A 20619-nucleotide genomic window follows, 5' to 3' on the forward strand; every position below is an offset into this window, starting at 1 on the left:
AAGAGCAAAGTAAAACCAGACCCGCAACATGTCACTATGAATTAGGACAATTGAGTTGGTGGAATTTATGTGTAATGGTGCACGGACTGCACTGTATGTATTTTGGATTGACACTGGACCCTTAAGTGAATGCTGACAAGATGAAATTAATAGTCTGGGCCTAACTGAGATTGCTCCTTTGAGGTTGAGTAGAGCCAGAGTCCTATCTGGTAGTAATTGCAAAGATGACATCACCTACTGGGAAAAAAAAAAAAAACTTTGTATTGCTGGAAGCATTACCGTACATGTTGATAAGGGATCCTTTTGGAGCAAAGATAGGATGATCCTAGAGTTATGAGAGGTCATTATAATCCTGTATTCCCTGAGCGCTTTGATTCCAGTTCTTAGTTTCAGCATACACACATCAGACTTGATGTAAGAGCAAATGTTCTCTTAGATTTCACTGTGTCCGCATTGCATCGTACTGTAGGCAACTCCCTGTATTTTCACAGTTGTTTCCAATTCTTGTACTTCTATTGCAGAAATATGCAGGTTACACACACACACATACACATACACACATATGTATATATATGCACCTTTGTACTCTTAGTACACAAAATACTTCTTGTTTTTGCTAATTATTGAAGCTCCAAAAAAAAAAACATTTGGGAAGGGAATTCACAGACAATCTCAATGCAATTACCAAACCTAAACTGGTTCTGTCCACTTACCTTGTCATACTTACCACTCCCCTTCTGTTGCTCATACCATCCATCCTGCTCCCCATCCTCCTTCCCTTTCTATCCACACAAAGGGTCAGCTACCTTCACCCATGGCCATGTCTGAGCCTTTTATTGGACTCCAAGCCAAATACAACACTGCTGTACCCACACTGAACACAACCTTCATGCTTTCATTGTATGACAATTATTTTTTAACAAATTATTATTATTATTTAGTAGTAGTAGTGGCACTAGTATTTTAGGCTGCAGCATTTAGTCCATCATTTTTAAATCAATACTTGTGTTGGCGACAAATGGTTTAAAGATCACCTTAAACAAATGTTGTTTGCCCATGTAGGCCAGCATAGTTGTGGGAATCCTAATCATAACGCGATTGACGGAATAAGAGAGGAGCGAAGGTCCCTAAATGCTGAGAACTGAAATGTGAATTTTCGGAAATCATAACAGCTATCAATTTTAATTATTTCTTAAAAGAGTCTCACTGGCTGCAGAGCTTTTTAAGTATAATCATAAGCATGTCTGCGTTTGGCAAGAACGTCCTTTGAAGAGATCTGGAGATTGATAGGGTGTGTTTGGTGGCTAACTTTGAACATCTGTGTTACGTCAGCGTTTTCGCCTTGTGTTATTTCTTTTCTCCTTTGGTTTGAAACCTAACACGCGTTTGTTAGAATGTGTCCTCAGCATATTCTGTCTAATGTGTGTTTCTAGCAGCCTGTTTCTCTCATACTATCCTAACATGTTAGCCCTAATATCTCATTGCAATTTATTTGTGAAAAAGAAATACAAGAAATTAATTGTATTGCTTAGTTTTGTGGAGAAAGTTTTTGCACCACTAAGGGTGTTCTTTGTCTTATGTTGAAAAGCATGTCCCATCTCACTTTCCAAAAACTCAGTAAACTCAGAGTTTATATTAAAAAAAAAACCTCAAAATATGATGTGTTCTTCAATGTGAATTATTGCCTTCTCTCAGTTTTCAGCAGTTCTGTTTGAAATTTCAATGTTCTTTTTTCTCAGAAATCTTACCTGATCTTATCTTCAGAACCTATACCCTTTCTGATACATTCTCAATTACCAGGATATGATTTTCCAAAAACACAGTGACATCTAATAAGACTGTGAAGTTCCAGGAGATGGACGCTGAGTTGCAGACACATGTGTAACGAGAACAGAACATTCTGGAAGCCGCATCCATCATGCCTACCCTCTGGCTCCCCGATGCCGTTTCTTTCCTGTAAGATGAGATTCAGGCTTCAGATGCCTTTGGAACATTTGTATCGCTAAGATTGTTCTATTCAAAATAGATGAGACAATTTGTCTTTCTTCTGTCAAGTGTACAGCTCCAACCATATAGTTTTTAACTAAGGTTTACTAAACTAAATAACATGCTATAGTGGTAAGAAGTAGGGCTTATAACCCAAAAGTTACTGGTTTGATTCCCTGCTGGGGCGATGCTGTTGTCCACAGTATTTAGCCCAGAATTGCCTCAATAAATATTCAGTTGTATGACAACATGCAAGAATTGTAATATGTGTACATGTCTGCTATACAACTAAATGCAATTGTGCCAGCTGGGAATGCACAGTGGTTGTTGTGAACATCGTCTAAAAGCCTATGATGAGAACGTTGATGAGTGTATCAACAATTGCCAAAGCTGCCAATACACAAGCTGCTAATATCTAACACTTTACAGTTGTACAAAGCGTGGACATAGACATCTTATCTGCAATCTCTTCTTAAACCCACTACATACCTTATACTTGCTTGTTAAAATGTTTCATGGTAAACATCATTTGCATGTTATACTGTATGACAGTTTTTCAATATTTTGATTATATGGTCAATGACATCATTGGTCATATGTCATACATCATGTCTTTCCCTCTCTGACCAGGAACCAGTCTGATTGTGTAAGCAGTGGCATGTGTGGGAAACACAAAGACATCACAGTCTCAGCACAACAAGAGCATTACCCATCACCATCTCAGATGAGATCCTCACAACCCTAGTGGATCTGCAGCATTCAGCCATGAACACTCAAAAAGAACATATCTCAACAACTATCCGAATAATGATTTTGCAACAGTTTAAACCTGTAAGACATCAACCTCAGAATCACCTTGTACACGGAGTTAAACCAGAGAGACCTACTGAATAATAGTCATCCAAAATGATTTCTAATATCACTTTGACAGTGTCATATGCTGCACACATTAACCAAATGGACTTGATTCCAGCACATTTTGCCAACCATTATTTATTGCTGCACATCCTTAATAATGTAATCAGATGGCATGTCTCTTTCTTCATGTGATTTATTGCTTTATCACTTCTCCAGCAACGTACCCAAAAAAACTTAATTAAAAGCAAAATGCTTCACTCTCCACAGCATGCATTTCTAGTTATTTTTCATCGGGGAACAGAAAAGCATATATTTTGTGTTCCATCAGGCTTTTTTCCCCTACCTTTTTTCAAGAGACAATGCCCACTTTCTCTTTTTTGGCAAAACACCACTGCACCAGACAGGTTAAATCAGGTCTGCAATGAAGAAAGACAAAGGATGCGTTGTCCAATGATAAAAGTGAATAGACTGGAGTGAAAGTGGTATGGGTTCTTCTCATTCATCACTGAATCTAATTCATCTGGGCATTGATTACATTAGGAATTCACACTGTGATTGCATCTGCAGATTTGGTGCAGAACCACTACAAAACAGTTGTTTCTTGCCTTATTTTAAAGGTAAAGCAAGTTCAGGAAAAGGAAAGGTCAGTTTTAATATTTACTGTCAGGCAGGGCATTCTACCAAAACTCTGTTCCAAATGTTCTCTTAATGTCAGAGGAGCCCAAAGTTCCAATTCTCTTAACACGCATACTGTTGTCTCTGACTGACATGGACATTTTGGAGCCTTTCAGTTCATTTCAGGATTCAAGGATGAGTTCAAGAGATTAAACATAATACAGAAATTATTTAAAAGGCAAGGGGTATCGTATACATCCTAACACTTTAAATTAACATCATTATTATCATCGGTTTTCCTTTTTTTAGTTTGATTGGTTATTGTTTGGTGGAGTGCCTTTTCATTATTTAAATATCCGGAGTTTAAAAAATTCACAATGACCATTACAATGCAGGCAAAAAAGTTTGGAACCTGTGAACCATGTTTGCATGTTTAATTCTGAATCTCTGTTTCACAGGCCCATTACTCAGAAATAACCTTTTAATGTAATGTGGCTAAATCCAAGGTACACGGCTGTAATTTCTAAAAAATCATTATCCATTTTTAATGCTGTTTCCCCAAAACATTTTTCAATCCTCAAGTTGTCCTTATGCAAAGATCTTGGCTGAGACTTTTGGCTTTGTTCCTTTTTCTCTAATGATACCATTAAATGTAAGCCAAAGGCCGGTATTGGCGGCCGACGTTGTGACTCTAATCAAATGCAGACTTTGAGTCTCAGTTCCCCCGGTCTGTTGCAGTGCCACATTCCAAATGAGGACAGTCCATCCAAGGGAGGGAATGTTTTTGCAGTGATTTGTCATCTACTCAGACCCCATAGACGTATATTAAAAACACAGCCATGATCCATGCTGTAATGCTGAACGTAATCCCTCATGTCCTTAATGAGGCTTGGTCAGACTTAAATGTGATTTACACTACATGTCCAGTTGTAGCCAGCTGGTAACATACAGTAAATGGTTGATTATGGAACCATTACATATTTCGGTTACTGTACATAGATTTGTGAACAGGCATGCAACAGGCACACAGCCTACTCCAGTTGCTTCAACCAGCATTTATCCAAAGTCTATGCAAACACATAATGTGTGCCTTTATACTCAACAGCCAAAGCTGTAAGGCCCGTCCAAAAATCATTCATTTATAATGGATGCTAATGCATGTTCTATAATTCATTCTGTTCTGTGATGATTCATGAAATAAATTATGTTCTTTCAATGCACGACAACTTTTGTGTATATTGTTAGTATTAGTTTCAAATGTTTCCATTCCTGAGTCAGCAGCTATGGTACAGTCAGTGAGATGAAGAAGTCACTGCTAACCTACAGTACGCCTGGGAAAAGAATATTTCCATCAGATGAAGCAGCTGAGAAGTGTTTTTGTCATTCATATTTTAAAGCGTTCATTGGCCGGCTAAAAGCCTGGAGACCCTCTGGTTTCAACACCGGTGTTGGCTCCACATCCCCATCCACACCCTACTAAATCCTCAGTAGACACCCACAGAGTCAGGTCTGAGTCACACTGTTGGCCCTGCTACAGTATCACACCAACAACAGAGGCATGGGGGTGGGGGGGCTACTGCAAAAGTTTAATGCACAAAGTTGGTTCCTCTCCCAGTGTATGGAGTGAACTGAAAAACACATGTAACAGCAACAGCAATCACCACAAAGCTGGTACTGCATGAACTACCCAGTAATAATGAGTTTACCCGTCTCTCTCTCTCTCTCTCTCTCTCTCTCTCTCTCCCCCTCTCTCTGTGTGTGTGTGTGTGTGTGTGTGTGTGTGTGTGTGTGTGTGTGTGTGAGAGAGAGGGAGAGAGAGAGCAAGAGAGAGAGAGATGGCAAAACAAATTCTAGGGTTTGTATGAGACTTCAGTTTTCCATGGGAACCTCTGTTACAACATTTATCTACAGCTGTCAGCCATGACGTTGCTTATCCGTACCTAATGAAATAATAAACAGTTCCTATAACACTTTTATCCATTTTGGTAAACAAGTTTTCCCTCTCAATGCAACAATGTTTACACTTTGAAAGTTAATGTGTGTACCGAAGCAGATACTTGCTTTAGGGCAAGCAGATAGATACGTGCTTGTGATAGCAAAATAATATGAATCAGAAGTTTTAAAATTGTCAAGACTTGAGCTTAAAACTTCATTCCTTGCTGAAATAGCCGACTTCTGTTTCCATCCACCCAGTCCCCCGTGTATTTTTCATCTTACTGTACCCTGTAGCCTCTGAGGAGGGTTTGGCCACAGTTGTCCCCTTGGCTGCCCATGCTGTTCAGAGATTCTTTCCCTGGGTGGAGAGCAACACCACATAACAAAATGAACAAAATCTTCAAGACCAATAAATGTTATTATTAATTACTGTCTGGATTGATTACTGTTAAAACTAGAAATCAATACATGAAAATCACAGAAGACACTGATGAACCACATGTGCTGAGTCTATCTTGAATAAGTAAGTCATGAAAGTAAAAACCAAAAGGAGTCTATGCTTTATCTTGTGAAGTTTTGCTGTTTTAAATGATATTGCACCTTTTCACACAGACTGTTGCCAAGATTGTACTGGACACAGGATTAGCAGGAGTACATCTCTACACCTGGAAACAATCTGTGGGCTGATAATGAGCTTTACAGGTGGTTGGACGGTGTATTCTACAACAGGCCAAGGGCAGGACCACGTAGTAAAATCAAACTATTGCAGCTACTCTGTCTATCACTCCTGGGGGATGATCATAAACAACTGTCAGCTTTTTTACTCTTGGTGCAATTCGCCTCTCCTCTCAGGTTAAAATGCACCTGGGAAAGTTCTATCAAGAATAAATCTCAAGCAAGCTATATCACTGGATGCACCGAGCATACACAGATCATGCCTATAATTAACTTGATGTGTACAACTATATACTTCCACAGGGGCTAAAATACAAAAACCTTTTCTTCTGACAAATGTAAAGACAATTAAGACTGCATGTGAAATGATAACCACAGACAATTGCTCAGAGAATGGCTCAAGGTGCTCAAAGAGAGAATCACCAAAAACGAAATTTGACATTGTTCTTTTTCACCTATGAAATAAGAATTATCCTGTTCTGTCCCCCTTGAACCAAGTCATGAACATGTTGACGTCACAGTGGAGAGGTCCTCAGCACTCTGTATTATGTCAGTGGGAGATTTAGCAGATTTTACCATATATAACCACATGTACTGAATAGTTAGGCTTTACTTCCTTCTATGACAGCTGCTAGCAGCCAGCTGCTGCTAACAACAGCAGTGTGTCAATGTGCACATCATGCTTTCATCACATGTACACTGGAAGTAAAACAAAAGCTTCCAGGTATCCACCTGCGACACCTATTGAACTCAGGGACAGGTGATGAGGTAATTTGTTGATAGAATATCCAACGATAACATATTTAATGAAAATTATATTGTAATGTTGTTTGTCAAAGGCCTTCCGTGTTAATGCATTCCATGTCATACATTTTTTTTATAAATATGATGGAAATAAACACATTATAGAGAATGTCTCATCAGTTTGATGTTGTAATTGTACACCAATGCTAGTTTGCTAGCCAACTATGGAATCAAATACAGGGCCTGTTTGGTGTCATGTAAGGCCAATGTGACCGAAACAGTGTGACACTAAATGTCTGATGCATAAAACAGCTGCTGAGAGAAATACTGGAGATGGTGCCTCTGAATAAGACAGTGTTCCTCTCTCTGAGGAGGTTTTGTAGAGATCCATGACCGCTTGTGTTGTGAATCTTTCATTTAAACGACCGCGTCAATGGGCATCATGTACTTCCTCTGACGTGTCACCCTCCTGAAAACTATGACAACTATGAAAAAACTTGCGGAACGATGCAGGGCACAATGAAGGATCCGTCTCAAAGCTTGCGTGGATGCTTTACGCTTGGAAATAAAAGAGCAGAAGAATGAATGCTGTTGAAGTGACTCACAGGCTGAAGCTGTGTGATCTGATTCTGGGTCAGGCAGCTGGCAGCGGGGAGAAACAGGGGGAGCACCAGGGAGGACCGTGGTCTCCAGGACTCCAGCTGCAGCCTGAGAAATAAACATAGGAGGGTTTGTCTTCAGAGCTGTTCATCTGTTGCTGCAGCACCGCAAGCAAACAAACAACTCTATGACCCCCTCGCATTATCCATTGTCTGGAAAAAAAAAATGGCCATGGTGCATTTGTGGAGTTCGGTGACACTGACTGCATTCTCAAGTGGCTTTTTTTTTTTTGTCGTGCACTCCACCTCCAGACTGCATAACGCATTTTAACAAGTTCACTGAGTTGTCAACACTGAAACGCATACCTCTGGTCAGCGTAAACAGGCAGAAGCAGTTGATTGCACTGGATATCTCACAGTTGACAGTGCCCTCGTTTAATAAAGCTGCGCCGACCGGACCCGATTGTTGAAATCACTCGGAGGGTGAAAGCAGCATGAAATTCCCCATCGCTTTCATCCCTGTGTGACTGAGCCAGCGTCCTCCAAAACATTCTCCCCTCTGCCAGTGCAAATCTGTGCTAATTATCCTCCCAAGCAATGCAAAAAAAAAGAAAGGGCACTCTGGAAAACGTGTTAGGCAAACAGAGATATCTGAGATGCCGTTGCTTTCCATGCCAATTCATTTTGAATCGGTGACAAATCAGAAGGGGTAATTGAAGTTTCCCGACTGTCATGGCCATCTCGCAACGAGCCAACTTCAAGGGTGAACATGAGTCAACTGCTCAGTGTTGCGAGGTAATCAATTAGAAATATGATGTGCAGAGCTTTTAAAAGGAGAGGGGGGAAAATGACAAATTTGATTCCGCTCTTGACGGCTAAAGCATCTGGGATGGCAGGGAACACAATCTGTTGGCACATGCTGTGGATTCCTGGCATCCATCGGTTCCATCTCCTTGAGATAACAAAGGGTGGTCTTGTTGTGCGAAGGCAAGCTAGCGTTTAAAATGTGCAAAGTCGCGCAGACGACTGAAACGTTCATTGTTCACCTCTCCGGCTGGCCGCTTCAAACAGCCGCGGCGATCGTGCTGCTTGGCCAGCTTGACCTTCCGAGTCCTCAGTGAGCTGAGGGTAAAACAGGACTGCACTGTTTTTACTTAATCACTGCTGTCTGTTACATTACATTATTGCCATTTAGCAGATGCTCTTATCCAGATTTTTTTACAATTTTTTTTTTTTTTTTTTTTTACAATGCTATCCATTTATACAGCTGGATGTTAACTAAGGCAATTGTGGGTCAAGTACCTTGCCCAAGGGTACAGCAGCAGTGCCCGAGTGGGGAATCAGACCTTTCGGTTACGAGTCCTGCTCCTTAACCACTACGCTACACTGCCGCCATAGTTCTGTAAACTATGGGAAAGAAGCAGTCTGTGCCATTGCAAAGTCATCCTAACAAATTCAACTGCTTAAGTCCGATCCCATATTGCAGGGGACTCATATCATATTTAATACACAGTAGAGCTTGCCTGAAATACAGTGCAGCACTGCTATAAAGCAAAAAAGGACACAAACGTCTTGACTGCACCATTTGTGGCTTTCAGATCTTGGAGCAATTCGTGATCTCTGATACATGAGGAAAGAATGTGCACAAGGGCAGATTCGATTATCATGCCACAGCTGTGCTGTTTGGGAGGGAAACGGCTCAAAGGCCGCGAGTTCCGTGCACCCTTTTTCCCCTTGGTCTGCTCAACTTGACCAAATAAAGACTAACCCCTGGATTCAATCAACAGTTGTCCTTTACTTTGACTTATAATTAAATGCATGCGGTACTTTCTTTTCTTTCCAAACATAGGTTGCCGAGTTCAGCAATCACTGAAATTAATGAAAAATTACTGTTTGTGTTGAAAAAAAAGTAGCTGTTGCATTTATTTGTAGGTCAAGGTTATGGGGAAATCTTGATTGAATCCAGGAGTAACTCTGGCTTTATTTTTCAATTTTTTAATGATAGGACTATTAACCAAATGTAAAACTGTACAACTCATTTCACACACAACTCAGCTTTAGCTGATCGCAGGATCACATTTATGTTATTTCTGCAAATGCATTTTTTTAATTACTGCAATTTGCCATTTGTTTAACTGTTGTACCTTTTGTCTGTTTTTGTGGGAATTGTGCATACTGTATGTTGTATCATGTTTTGAGTGGTCATTATGATCAAGTCTTCAAGCTATATCCAATGGCCACTGCTGTCCTGATGGAGATAGCTTATCCTTGGCTTGTGTCACACATATGATAATGTATGGATCTTAGTAGTTAGATGTCATAATGGAGAGACAATTGTAATGTTTTTTCCATTTTCAAAAACTCAATTAAAACCCTGCTAATTCTTGTTGATTGATCAATTAATCACTTCAGCTTTTAGAATAATTTTGAAACCACTTTCAGCACTGGTATGTAAGGAATGAAAAGATATGGGTTGTGTCATGCCAGAAAATTTCTTACTACCAATAAATAATAATAAATAAATAAACTACGTAAAAGATACAAAAACATTAGCAAATACATGTGAAAATACACTGAAAAAATACTATGAAGTTTCATTTTCCACTACATGCCAATCAACAGATCCCTCATTTAATTTTTCTGTGTCTCCAGAGAGTGCAGGGGTAAATTTGGAACCTACTCCATTCATTTATTTTACAATGAGAAAATCATGTTCTACAGCCAAAAAAAGTAGGGATTTTCCAAATTATTGTACATTGTTGTGCTAGAGCCTCAAAATTTATAGCTGCAATGAAACCTCTTTTTCATTGTTTGATTCCTTTGTGTCTGTATGAGTCATAACTTGTTACTCAGAGAGCTGCATGCCAAGTTAAAGGGGTGGCACAGTCAGGGTTTTTTCTTTATTATAGTTTTTAATTGCCAGATGTTATGATAAAGAATATCAGTCTCCCTCTTCTGGGCTGTTTTCAGACTCTGGTTGACTACAATTCAAAAGTTATGGGATTTAACTGTACTAGAATGCTGTTCATTTTAGATGAATCAACAAAATAACATAGTCCACTCCCATTGTTGGATAAGATCGATGTATTTTCTGTGTTCACATTTTGAAAATATGAAAAGTCCAATATAGAGTGAACAAATAACAGTGATGGATCAATTAAATGTAAGTTTTGTGTTGTCATAAAGATCATTGTTCCATAACTGCATTGTTCCATGCTGTATGGGTAACACAGGGTCATCACAGTTGTTAAGATAATCAAAATATGTCAAATATGTGATATGTCATATCAAAATATGTGATGTCACTGGTAATACGACTTGAACTCCTTGGTAACTTGCACCCATGTTGAAGTGATTTTGTTATTGATGTGGGATGATGCACCATAAAACAAACAGAAAGAGGAAATCATACCAAAGACCAGGAACCAGCCTTGGGCACATATCAAGCACACAGTCAAACAGCTACAAACCAAGCTCCCAAACTCTCTCTTCTGCAGCTTCACACCTGTTTTTAATGTGCCTCTGATTAGGCAGGTGTAGCCAATTAACCAATGTTTGGCTTCACATGCACATCAGACTATTACAATTACAAACAAACAAACAATTAACAATTAACAGGTTTGGATGCAAGTGATGAAATGTCATCTGCTACTGGTGGGTCTGAATTGGATTGAAGACAAAGGGCCCTTTAACATTTAATGTTTTTAAAATTAAAACAAAAAAAAAATTAACAGCATTCAGTGTCAGGGGGCAGGAGAGGGCTCTCCTCCACAACTGGTAAATTGTTCATTCTTGTAATTCATGTGTTGACCACCAACCTTGAATGCTGACCTGCTAAAAACCATGCCAAACTAAAATACAACATATATTGGTGTCTAATGGCTGTAGGGTGTTTGGATAAAAACCCAAAAGTGAATGAAACTGTTTAGTCTGAAATAATGTTTCCTCTTTTTTCCAGGCCAAAGATCTGGACCTGAACATGACCTGGACATCCGAGCAGGTAATACTGGCACAGCGTTAAAGCCTCACTGTCGCATATTGATACAGGTATATACAGTGAGATCATTACATCTGACACACATACCCAGGCAAGTTCACACCTGCAACAAAAAAAAAAACCTGAATCTGAAACATAAAATGGATGAAGTGCTGAAAGGAGCTACAGCAGCTATAAGAGCTATAATGAAGACATGCAGAGCCAAATAGACCAATCATGGCTATGCAGGGGGAAACTAGCTGCCAATCCTGCCAGGAGTTATGTCCAGACAGGATGCCGATGGGGATTCTTAACTCTGTTCCTCATTTTGCAACATTTCTTACTGTTCTGGATTGAAGGCCATTTAGGATTTTTTTTTTTTTTCAGGTCAGAATTTCTTGTGCAAACACGCATGCACATGAAGTGGTTGGGACAGGCAGATCACTGAACTTGTGTGATTACAGATGCCAGCAACAGATCCTCATTACCTGCTGTTCTCACCTTATCAAACTACATGCATAAAACCCCTAAAAACACATATGAATAAATGACATACCGTACCTAGACCTGATAAAGACTAGATTTTGGTTGAAAACATCACCATGCTGAAATGAAGGGGTCAAAAATTGTAGTTATTATTGTACTGTAGTGTGTTGTATTGTACTCCTTCTCCTTATCATATCACAGCCAGTCATAAAATGGATCTTGTTGTAGTATGGGCCTTTATACTTTACATTATATATATCTTTAATTGAGCTACTAGAGCAAAGCACATTATGAAGGAGTATGTCCCACTTTTCGTACATGTTGTTCCAGGTGAGGAAAAGAGTCTTGCCTACAGAAACACACACTAAACAGCAACATACATTATGCTCACACTCACTGGTCTGGGAGTGTTGTTAGCCTGGTCTGGCGCTGTTGCTCATTAAAACTGAATGGATACACTTATGTTCTATTATGCTGGAAGTTGCTCTGGACAAGAGCTTCTGCTAAATACATGTAATGTAATGTAATGTAAACTACTATACCTCCTGCCCTGTGTATAATCTACAATAAACTGTCTTTACCAAGTGTCTCATCAGTATAGTTACACTAGGCTAACATCCATTTATGAGAAAAAAAGTCAGGAATATATTTACCTTTGCCATAGTTGACAGTTGTTCAGCCATTCTTGAATGCCTTTCTTCCTAATAAGGATTTCTCTGTATTTAGCCAACTTCTCTTTTCATTTGCGAGAGGTTCTGAGACGTAGGCCTTTTTATGGAACGCAAAGCAAATGACACAACGGCTTGTGCATGTGGGCAAAAATGTACATTTTGAGAATTAATTCTGAACTAAACTTGATCTATTTTTGTATTATTACTATCGTTAAAGAGCCTGGAGTCTGTCACTGCATGTAGTGAAGTCTTTACATCATGCCATGTGGATTGAGTTGTAGTGATGCATGACCTCATGCTAGTGGCTCATGAAAGCCCCAATAAGACCAAAGCAAAGTGCTTACAACAGGTGTGCTTTGTTTTTGTTGGATGTAGTCTCTGAAAATAAATTACCAGAGGAAGTTCTTGGAGTCGTAGTGATTTACAGTTGAGGAATGGAGAGTTTTCAGTGTCAGGATTATTACCATCTGTGACCAGCTGATAGAATAAGGTGCGAATAGAGCTTATTAATGGAACACAGAACTTATACGGGGGGTCCTTGAGCCAAACAGGTTAGAAAGAACAATATCTCTGTTTAACTGTAAAGGTCATGGAATATGGTATTTGACTGAATGAAGCTGTGATCCAGAGCAGTGGACTTGTGGTGGAGCCCTTGTTCAGAGCTGCCCTTTCTAATCAAACATGAATATGTGTGTGTTACAAGGAATGCACAGAACGTTATTGCTAAATGTGGACATATGCGATCCTTGTAGCATGTTGAGGCAGTTGACCAATTATTCATTCAGACTTTAGAGAGAGGGGTGAGGGATCTGGAAGGGAATGACATCTCCTGAGGTCTTCAGACCTCAGACTGGGCAGTCTGTAGGAGGAAGAGGCGGAGGGAATATGGTTCAAACAAAAGGGAGTGAGTAAGAAGACTTCTATGAGCTATGAGCTCTGAACCTGCATATCAAGCCTGCCATCTTCACTATGTCACACTTAGTCACTAGTGGGATGTGTTTTTTGTCTCTTCACCTAATCCACACTCGTGCATACTTCACGTACACACCACACTGCGTACATTACGCGTTGTTCAGTGGTGAAGCCACAGTTTTTTTTTGGTTTTTTCACAACAGTTTTTCAAGGGAATTCATCATCAGGGCCCTGGGGAAGTATTTACCTTGGTTGGATTTACCTAGTCTTAACATATCAGTCTCAGAACTCTGTGTGTGGTTTGTATGCCATTGCCTCCAACAAAGTTTTCCTGAGTTTATATTTTCAAAGACTTTTTTTTCCATAGATCTGAATTTCAAGCTCAAATTATGTGCAATTATGTTGACTTAAAGAGTTAATAATATCCCTAATGACTTTAAAAGAACAAGGTTAATCCAGTCAAATAAAAGGGACCAGCACCTTCTCTGGCTTGGCTGTTTCCTCTCCATTTTTAAATGTTTAAGCACATCTAATTAACTTCCTAGGATGCCGTTCTCCCTACCGAGTTAGTAAAAGCTAAATGTTTTCGCCTGTTCCTTCCCCACCTCTAACAGCTGGGGTGGGGTCTCTTAAGGGCGAGGTCATTGCCACACAACTACAACCAAATGTCTTGAGATGAATAAAAGCTGTTTTATGGCAGGAGTTTCCTGCCTCAAATGGTCTTTGCATTGCACCCTGCACGCCTCTGAATTTCTCTTTATTGCACGCTAACATACAGCTCTTTTGTTTTCCTTTAAATGATTCCCCGTTTGACCAATTTCTTGGGATGTATTTTTTTAGACTTTGTCATTTCAAGCAACATCATTTACATCAACTATTTTTCATTACTTTTTGTTTCAGTTCAAGGCCAAATCCTGAAAATCTGAAAATAACTGGCAGGGTTGGATGAAGTAGTTGCAGGTGATGGCTTCACCACAGTGACCAATTTGAGTTGTGACATGTAGCAGACAGTGGGGGGGTGGGAGGGGTCTTGTTCCCAGTTGCCCCTCCAATCCTTGCTCTGGTGAAGTCATCCTTGCTTCATGCAATACCAAGACAAATGGCAACCCCTTTCGTTAACGGCATGACTGAAACAGGGTAAGGAGAGTACAGAAAATAATGAGTGCTCCAAGACATTACTGTCGACGCCGAAATAGAATCCGCGTCATTTTAAAAGAACACTAGGCCGGTCGCCAGAAAACTTCATTTGAGAAAGAAATGACCTCAAACCTAAACGCTCACCCGAAGTTTCCATGAACCGTTACAACAACTAGAGCATTTCGAGAGACGTGAGGGGAAGTACTGGGCCAGTAGGTCAGTATCCCGGTTGACGAGACTTGTAGCTTATTTCGTAAGGGATTAGCGATCACCCTGGAGGTAAAGGATGAAAGAATGACACATGTACTTGGAGGTGCATCAGACAACTCTTTCCCATAGCTGTCATTACGATCCATAATGGTGCAATTGTTCGGATTCTCAGTGTTGTCTGAGGATGTTTTGTCCCAGGACTCGTAGTATCACTGCCTTTTTAATGGGCATTATGTACTGCACACCAAAGAAAAGCAGCTACCCAATAAATAGAAATCAGAAAGACTATATGCAGGAATATTTGTGTTAGTGCAATGTATTTGGAGTTACAATTCCTTTGTGAGAAACTTTTTGATTAACTTTGGGTCTTGCAATGGTTCATCTTCCTGAGAGAAGACAGTTGTGGAAGGAACTGTTTACTTTCCTGGTGTGCCACTCTCAGTGAGAGAGTTTCGTGTTCTAACAACTATCAACAGATATGGTCTTGTTACCTGGAAATGATAATATACAGTATATAGAACTACATAAATTCACATAAATAGTAATTTCAAAGATATTTATGCTGTGGATATGGAACCTTCTAGAATTGCAAAGCTACACTGAATTTGGCACAGAATCAATTCATTTGAATGAAACAGTACACACCAGCCAGTTTTCCCAGGTTAATCTCACCTTTACAGCAGCATTCCATCAAAGTGATTTTTTTCCCTCTGCTGATGCGGTGGCTAACTGTATCCAGGGCTCATTTCCTAGAAAACATTGCCTTGAAGGCAAGAACGTAGTGTTAAAACGCACAAAGTAACTTGCTGAACTTTGTCTCTACCAAGTGTGCATTTGTTGGCAAAATTAGCTGCAAACAATGTTCTTAGGTTTTAGAAAAATGTGTTTCTCATTAATTGTTCATATATTCACTAGTGGGTCTTTTTTCCTCTGTTCAGGTTGTTTTAACATTAAAGGTTTAAAAAGTGAAAAGGTTGCGCATTTAAGCTTCTGAGCATCTCAGTCAGCAAGGCCTTTGTTTCGAGTGCAAGCTGAGCCCTACTGTCCAGGATCTGAAATCGGTTTTGTTCCACCGGGGACAGTGACGGGTAGGTCAGCCAGTCTCACCACACTCGGGCAGCTTGAGATTTTCGGGCACTTGTGAGTTGCTTGAATGGTGTCAGCGGAGAAGCACCAGTCCTCCAACTGGTGTCCGCTTCACTACAGGGTGATGTGTTACTTGCAGTTTATAAACATAACCATTGTCTACATGCTAGTGAATAAGATGAGTGCATTAATTCTGCTTCAGCACCCCTGCACAAGTACAGAGTTGTCATTTGAGAGGATAACATACAGTTGGTGACTCTGAAACACTGTTGCATGAAGGAGAAACAAAATTATTTAAAAAAGGGGCAAATTTTGGTCTTCAACCAATCCAAGATCAAATATTTCAGGCTGAGACTACCATTTTTACGTTCTGAAACAGGGGCTCTTAAACTAGGGTTTGCTAAGCATTGTCTGGAAGGGCAGTTATGAGCTTGTATAAATGTAGGAGGGTTTATGTTTGATGCCTGGTTTGTGGGTTCCTGTGTTGTGTTGTGTTATGAAGTGAGTTGACTTGACAACTTTCCTGGGATCTTGCAGCTTTTGTTTATTGCCTGAAGCAAGTGATTTCTGCATTGAGAGTGACTCAACATGAAGCACAGGCCCTTAATATCCACTGCATCTGTCTTCACTTCAGGGCCCCAGTGGAAGGCTTGGGCGATTGTCTACCAAGGTGTCAATTAAGTGCATGTACAGTTACATTAACACTGTCCCATTACACTTTAGCTAGCTAAACTCCTTAAAACCAGACCCTTCAACCACTTCTAGGCAGAGTTTCAGGAGTAGAAGACTGTACTGCATTTGGTCAATACTTTTTCAATCAGCTTCAGACCAGTCCGTTATTAATGAAAAGGGCAGACCTTCTACAACTTGAGCTCATTTTCATCACCAACCACAACCATTCAAAGTCAGAGGATACTAATGGGCTACTTGCAATAAAAAAACAAAAGACTTTAATCAGTTTTAAAAGAAAAACTTGGGTTCAGTCCCACACCTGCTAAAAGTGCATGCATCTCTTGTAGCGATGTGCAGTGTGGGTAATTGAATGAAAACAGCACTAGGTCTGGGACTTAAACACACAGTTAAAGCAAATGACTGCTAAACCAAATCATCAGATTGGTCATGGTAGATATTCAAAGTTTATAATTTATTGAGAGCGAAAGCTGTGATTTAACTAATCAATTATAAACTCCCGCTCATTCCCTTCTATTTGTGGGCTGTGATGACTTCAATAACATGCAGTTTATTATTCTTACAGTGGCCTAATTAGCAAACACATACATTATCTAGTGGTCTTTCTATGTAATGTAATGCTTGAGAAATTATTTCCTTTGTGGCAACAACTTTAGGTCAGAATGTGTTTTTTTTTCCTTTTCTGATCATATGACAGCAAAAGTCTTTCTTTCTTTCTTTCTTTCTTTCTTTCCTCATGTTTTCCCAGCAACATGCAGGTGTATAGACACTACTGCCACATTCCAAATGGGAAATTTATACAGTGTTAGTATTATTATCAAACATTAGATACTATTAAATAGTAACTGCTCTACAGGTGGAAAGAGGGAAGTCTTTCCCAAATGAATGTACTTAAACATTGCCAATGGAAAATGAGGGTGGGGGGGTATTTTCAAATGGAACAGTTCCATTATTGTTCTTCCTCACTGAACAAAAGGGAAATTGGCACCCCATAAATCATATTTTGTGGAACTGAAAAAATGCCAGAATTGCCAGAATTTAACCTGTGCCTGTTCATTCCTCTGACAATCTGTTTAAAAACTTTCTCTTCTTGTGGATAGAAAGCTGTTTTTTGGACCTTCTTAAATAGTTTGTGATCCAAGCCAGCTTACATCACCACATCCACACTTATTTTCACCCTCAACTCATGTGCCAAAAGCAGTATGCTGAGCATCGTGTGCATATTTCTTTTTAATCAGTGGTGGATTTAACGCACCATTAGCAAAACAAGCAGATGTGTTTAATATCAAGGGGGAGCATTTATCTTTATTTTTAAAACATTGAGGTGTCTGTGAGATCCATCTTCAGCTACGTAAAGAACGATGCTGGATTCTGGGGGTGACTCCTAAGAAATTAGGTGAGCTAGTTTTTGTCAGAGCGCTCAGAACAGACTTTGCATGCAGTCACAGTAACAGATGTGCTCCCCGCACGTTATATATGATGTTCTCTCTCGGCTTCTGCTGAGGAGAGAGAACAGGGTCCACGCTGCAGCTGATTGCAGTGGGCCTACAATTGCTCAGATCTCGGCACACTGTTTTAATTACAGCCGTGCAGTTTTCCCTGCGTTGGTTCAGACAGAGCAGAGCCTCGGCCCAGCTCGCATGCTGACCCTCATCCTCCCCTGTTACCATGGCAACCTAAATTTACTGTAACACTGGAAAACCTTTAATTGCGTCCTTATTCCTTTTTTTTTTTAGGAGTAGTGCGGAGGAGGGATAATGTCACTTGACAGTTTCCATGAATAATTTTGCGGGGCGGGCTGATTGTGAGGAGTGCGGACACAGCGGATATACAGATACAGCAGCTGTTTTGAGCTGGAAAATCTCAAAAGTCCCTTCAGGTCTTGGTTGTTGAGTGGAAGACATTGAAGAACATGCAGCCAGAAATGGACTTCCCTCTCACTTACTTCAAGCTACTTCTTCTCAGTTGCTTCAAGCTAAAATACAAAGATTTACACACAGGTCTCCCCTGTCCAAAATCTCAGTATGACCACAGTTTACACCTGCTGATTCCACACCAGCAGCTTTGAAACAATATACTCTCTTGTAAAGTAATGCAAACGACTACATTCAAAATGGTATGATTTTGTTCTTGTGCAAAACAGACCCAAAGTTTTTTTTAGTAGTAGTTGTGGATTTTTTTCTGAATTGGAAATCCACAGCTATGCATCTGGCACATCATTTTCTCATCTACCAAGGATTACATAAGTTGGTCCAGTGCAGTTGAGATCCACTGACAGTTTGTACTGCATTGCAGATGACCTCTGACCCTTTCTCTCTATAATCCAACACTTGCATCCCCTCACCCACAACAGAGGATACTGTGGCTTCAGATCAAGGCCAGCAGATCTGACTGTGGGTCTCGTGCCCGGTCAAAGACTTCAATGTGATTGCAGAGGCTTCCCACAGCAGTTGGAATTCAAAGACCGTGGATCACACCCATCAACTGTCTTCCTATGTCATGACCCTGACCCTTCTGCCTTTTCCAGTTCATCTGTTTAAACTCCTCCATCAATTGCTGTTCATGCTTTCACTACAAACAGACCCAAAAAAGTGTTCCTATATTTCACAGGGGGATCTGCCAGTCCACAGTTACATAACAAATGGCTCCTTTGAGACTAGACACAACATGAGGAGGGTTAAACTCACATATACCTGGATGAGGGAGCTTAGGTGTACCTTGCATTTATGAGAAAATGACTGAAGGTTTCAGTCCCCGATTAAACCGCACAAACATTTACATTTTATATTTACATTTATTCGTGTGGCAGACGTTTTTATCCAAAGCAACTTACAAGTGAGGTAGAGTACAACACATGCAAAAAAGCCATAAAGAGTCAACAATATTAGAAGCACTGCATGACCAGGTTTCAATGGTTGGACAGGTAAGTTACAAACTAGCTGGTAAAGCTAATGAGTGTGGTAAACCATTACATTACACCATTACATTACACCAAACAATTACATTTTATTTTATAGTTTAATAGGAAACAGTTTGAGACATGAGAAGTTCCTTTAGGCCGTACTGTTTCAGGTGCTCAGGTGAGAGCGGAAGAGCTGTGTCTTCAGATGTTTCTTGAAGACAGAGAGGGAGAATGGATGAAATGTGGACAAACACACCAGAAAAGTGCATACCGTGGGGAAAAAATATCAATCATATATAGTATACACTGGCGGAGAGCGGGTGTTATCTAGACTTGGCGAGGTAATATCTTAGTGCTCATACACAGAAACACTAAAGCTGGCAGTACAAACTGGTGCAACTAAAACTGAAATAGATCACTTTTCCATGTATTAGCTGCCAACAAGAATGATTCATATGAAAATTCACTTGTCAAGAAATTAAGAAAAAGCATTTCTCATTCATATTCAAAACAGACAAATTGGTATATGATCAGAGGATAGTCATTATGTAATTATGTTTAACAAGAACCAAAGAGAAATGCATGTTGCAGAATTAGTTTATTAACTTTCCAACGACGTTTCTATTTCTTTAAGCGCAGTTGATCATCATGAACGAAATACATTTACTCTTTAGAACAGTGTTTAGCTCATATGATTAATGGCAACGATGATCGTCGTATCTCTGTTATTAGAGATTAAACAGTCTATTTGACAACTGGATGGCTAATATGCGTCTGTCTTTTAAAACCCACAAAGAAGTTTGTTCATGTTTTGTTCCAGAGCATGTGGGTGGAGCAGAGAGTTTAATATGCCTCACTCACTGACTTCCATAACAGCTCTGTTCCACGTTCCTCATTTCGGCTGCCCTACAGCACTCTGGCCCTCTCAGATTCCCCCCTCTCTCCCTCCGTTTATGTTACTCTCAAGCGCTGATCTTTCCTCCTAAAACTCCACAGAAAATTTACTATTTTGTCAACTGTCTTTGAACCTTAAAAACACCATTGACCTCCTTAAATATATACATTAGCTTATCGTTAAAGGCAAAGTATGACCGAAGAGAAATCCCTCGCTGCGTTTACCGTGTCACAGCGTCTTTA

The sequence above is a fragment of the Megalops cyprinoides genome, chromosome 3 (genome assembly GCF_013368585.1).
Source record: "Megalops cyprinoides isolate fMegCyp1 chromosome 3, fMegCyp1.pri, whole genome shotgun sequence".
NCBI classification, from domain to species: Eukaryota; Metazoa; Chordata; class Actinopteri; order Elopiformes; family Megalopidae; genus Megalops; species Megalops cyprinoides.